Genomic DNA, 4,570 nt, shown 5'->3' on the forward strand with positions numbered 1-4,570 from the left:
TCTACCTTCAATGATTCCTTATGGATTCCTTCTTCACACTTATCTTTGGACCTTTACTGAGCTATAGGCACATAATATACCTGGTATCTGTGTGTTTCTGAACAGTATTATATATATATTTTTTTTAACTCTAAATCTTATAGATGAGTCTGGATTTATCTTACCTTGGTAAGTTCACAGAAAAGAATATAACCATGCTGTTCTCCAACCAACCATCTCAAACCTGGATGAGACTTCAATATTACTAATATGGTTTAAATCCAAGCATTCTCTGCTTTCCTGCTTTCTATTGCTACCAATATTAACTAGTAGCTCTTAAGTCAAGTTAGTCCATACAAAGACAAGCCCAGCTCCCCAGCACTGTGTGCTTTATGTCTAAGACTGCCATCTATGGCTGTAGACAGATGTAGTCCTCAATGGGGTCTCTGAATGTTAAGACAGCTCCTTCTCTAAGGCCCTTTAGTGTTCAGGAAACTCTCCGCAATGTCCTATCAGAAAATCTGAATCAAATCTAAGTACTGAGCCACATTTGCCTATGTATGATCTGCAATCAGAACAAATGACACCAGAAAGTTTCTCCTTTTCAAAAAACTAAAAATCTGGGTGATAGGAAGTAGTCAACTCAAAGAAATAAATTAAGCAAAGTATTTGAAGAAATTAAAAAAATGATATACTTGAAAAAAATTCCAAAGAAATATTTCTAAATTATATTTTCTAAATTATGTTAATGAATGTTTCTAAATTATAAGAGCTAGAAGACAAGCACATCTTCTGGAAGAAAGAATCTTCTCTATGTGATAGGGAATCTGCACACAGAAAATTATAACAATACAATCACCTATGCCATACCCTCTGATGTCATTAAAGCTAGATCTCAAGGATGAAGCTTTCAGGTCAGCCACAGCTTTGGGTTCTCATGGTCCTGTGTCTGAAGTGAAAAGTGTTTTCAACAATAGAGACTCTTCCTCCATCTCTGGATCATAGCTCAGGTGAGTGCAAGAGTCAATAATACTTACAGATTCTCTTGAACATCTATGACCAACAGTTCAAAGTGGAGTCCTTGTTCATGCTGCAAGGAATTTTGTTATCTAGTCTATTGCTCTTAGAAGGAGCGTTGGCAGCTGAGAAGGAAAATTTTTATATAAACTGTGTTTTTATATGTATACACAGACAGATCATTATTGTCATTTGTGTAGAAATATAATTATACCATTCCTTATGAAGTTTCCAAATATCCTTATTGTGTTGCTTTACCCTCCTCCCTTCTGTTTCTGTACTTTCTCCCTCCTCCTACCCAATTAAGCCCCCATACTTCAGTTTACCCTTTCAGATCACTTATACACTGCTAGTCTCCTCTCTATTGTTCAACCTCCAAAGTGGTCCCCTTTTCACCTGTCTGGTCTCTGCAGTTACTCAAGGTTATATAAGTATAATTATTCTTAAGTTCGTATGGAACCATAAAAGACCACAGGTTGCCAAAACAATCCCGAATAACAAGAATAATTCTTGATAGAATACTATTCCAGATATCAAGATATATTTATAGAGCCATAGTAATGAAAACAATATAGTACTGGCACAAAAAAAAAAAAAAACAGACATGTAGACCAATGCTGTAAAAGTGATGAATATATCTAACTTTACCTTTTCAGTGTTCAACAAAGATGCCAAAAACATATACAGAAGAAAAGAAAGCATCTTCCACCAATAATGTTGGGGAAACTGAAGGTCCACAAGCAGAAGATGGAAATTAGACCTTTATCTATCAACTTTCACCAAAACTAAATCCAAATAGAACAAAGACCTAAAAGTGAAAACTGAAACACAAAGATTGCTAGAAGAAAAGATAAGCATTACCCTACATGATGTAGGTATTGTTGTAGAATGTTATTTCAAGTTGTGTTACTTTTATTTTTGCTCTGGAATATTTGTGTAATGATGCAAAGATGTGTTTGATTAAATAAAATTCACCTGAGGTCAGGAGGCAGAGTCAGCAACTAGCTGACAGGAAGTGGTAAGGAGGAGCCAGGTGAGAAAAGATTTATAAGGAGGGAGGAGGAGAAGCAGGCCTTTTTGGAGGATGACAGCAAGGAGAGGAGGCCAGCTACTTGCTATATACAGCCTCTCTGAAGAGCAGAATTCAGCCTTAATCTTTGAATCTTAGGTTCTTTTAGAGGGTCAGAGGTTTAGTTAAGTTCCCATCCTTTCATTGCTTTGCAAGAGTGGAGCCAGAGGGAACAGAACTCCTCCGGCCGGGGCCCTTGCTGGTAGCAGCAGAGTTGCAGTTGCTGATTCAGATGCTGTAGCTTAAAAGGCAGAAACAATTTTTAAAAGGACAACAAGGGGGCTGGGCGGTAGTGGCTCATGCCTGTAATCCCAGCACTTGGGAGGCAGAGGCAGGTGAATCTCTGTGAGTTCGAGGCCAGCCACCAAAGCTACAGAGAAACCCTGTCTTGAAAAAAACAAAACAAAACAGAAAAGGACAACAAGGTATAGAAAAACAGGTTTCAGACCTAACCCCTCCATCAAGGCTGAATAAGGCATTGCACCTTAGGGAATGGGCTCTAAAAAGCCAGTTCATGTACCTGGGATAAATCCTGGTCCCATTGCCAGGGGACCCACAAGCACATCAAGCCACACAATTTTCAACTTTCACAGGTCCAGCCCCAACTTGATATACCAGGCTGTGCTGACTACCCAAGGGAGGCCTTAACCCCATGAGGAGGGGATGGGATAGGATGAAGGTAGGTGGTGGGGGGGGGGGGTTGCAGGAGAAGAGGAAGGAGGGAGAACAGGGGTTGGTATGTAAAAGGAAAGAAAAACTTTTTAAATAAAAAACATATGAAAAAAATTTTTCAATGAAAAAAAAAAAAAAAAAAAAAACAGAGCTTTGCGCAGTGGCAGTATCATAGCCAATGAGGTTTATCCGAGGCGCGATTATTGCTAATTGAAGAAAAGAAAAGAAAAACAGGTTTCTGAAGAGAGAGCAATTGCTCAAGAATTCAGGCCGATAGTTGACCAGTGAAACTTCACAAAATTTAAAAGACTCTGTACTGCTAAAGAGAAAATCCACACACTAAAGAGGAAGCTTGTCTGAGACACCTAGCTCCACAGAATTTTAAGTGTTTTCCACAGTTCTTAAAACCAGCATATGTATGTCAATATCCCCTTCGGATATCACATTTTTTTTAGATTAAACTTATTTTACATCTAAGTTATAATGAAAATTGCATACTTATAGTATTTGTGTTTATGCTAAATCATGAAGACCTTCTGTTAAATACAAAGAGGAACTGGATTCTAGCTATCATCTGAAGGACTTTAGGCTTCTTTTGAAGTTGTTCCTGGCATCTTATAACTACTCATCTTTTCCCATTGAACCCATTAAATCTTCTCTTTAGATCTGAGATTGTCTACCTGGATTTTGAGATAAGAGCTTTCAGAGTTTCCCTAAATGCTCTCCTTTTTCAGTCATCCAGAATGATTCACAGCAATTTCATTAATTGACAATCTAGCCACAATGTGTCATAGAACATCCCTTCACTAAAAATCTGATTTCCCAGGTGTTCTATGATTTTCACACTCAAAAATCAGAGAAAGGAATCAAATCTAGTTTTATTTGTTTCAAACTAGACTCTGAAGACCAGCTTTCTATTGCTACAGAGGCTCACCATGATAGTGGTGGTGATGTGTGTGAAAGAAACAAAGGAACCCCACAAATTCAAAGGCATAGGACATTTTTTCAATAAAATTATAGAATAGAATTTGCCAAATCTAGGGAAAGATATACCCACTCAGGTAAAAGAGACACAGAGATCACCAGATCCAATAGACAAGAAAAGAAATGCCCCCATGCCACATTTTAGTTAAAAAATGCTAAGTACACAGAACAAAGAAAGTGTGTGGAGACTTGGAAGAGAAAAGACACAAGTCACATCTAAAAGCAGGCCCATCAGAATAATAGCTGACCTCTCACTTTCAAAGCTAGAAGAGCTTGAAGCGATGTGCTTCAAGTTACAAAAGAACGTAGACACCAACCCAGACTGCTTTTACCTGGAAAAACTATGAATCATAATTGGAGAAGAAAGAAAACCTTTCAGCTATAAAAATAAGGTATAGAAACTTATGACAATAAAACTAGCCCTATAGAAAGTACTAGAAGGAATACTTTGGATTGAATGGAATGATATCTGCATGCAAAAGATGACAAAGGAAAAATAATTTATGTCATTGTTTGTTCAACGTAGGAATAACAAGAAGACACTACAAAATCAACTAAATGTTAGCAACTTACTTTTATATACTGGAAAATGTCATGAATATATAAATTCATATTCTACAGGCTGGCTTCACCAAGTGCTATGCAACAACTTAAGAACAAGAAACTTGTGGTAGGATAAAAGCAGCTCTAAATTATTTGTAAAAAAAAAAAAAAAATGTCACAAGTGGTGAAACACGCTTACAAGGTCCTGAGGCAGAAGCAAATGCCATGTAATCAAAGCCAAGAAGAACACCAGCTGGGACACTGGAACATATTTGCATAGTGGAAAGGTGAGTTGAGTTTGGAATG

The 4,570-nt window shown here is 37.5% G+C and overlaps 1 non-coding gene across 1 annotated transcript; it reads left to right on the forward strand.

Annotated features, from left to right (window-relative positions):
• Positions 1-2,886: 2,886 nt before the first annotated feature.
• On the forward strand, positions 2,887-3,033 carry LOC118594357. Its single transcript, XR_004946347.1, has one exon. It is a non-coding gene; the product is annotated as a U4 spliceosomal RNA (small nuclear RNA).
• Positions 3,034-4,570: the final 1,537 nt, after the last annotated feature.

Source organism: Onychomys torridus, chromosome 12 (genome assembly GCF_903995425.1).
Source record: "Onychomys torridus chromosome 12, mOncTor1.1, whole genome shotgun sequence".
NCBI lineage: Eukaryota > Metazoa > Chordata > Mammalia > Rodentia > Cricetidae > Onychomys > Onychomys torridus.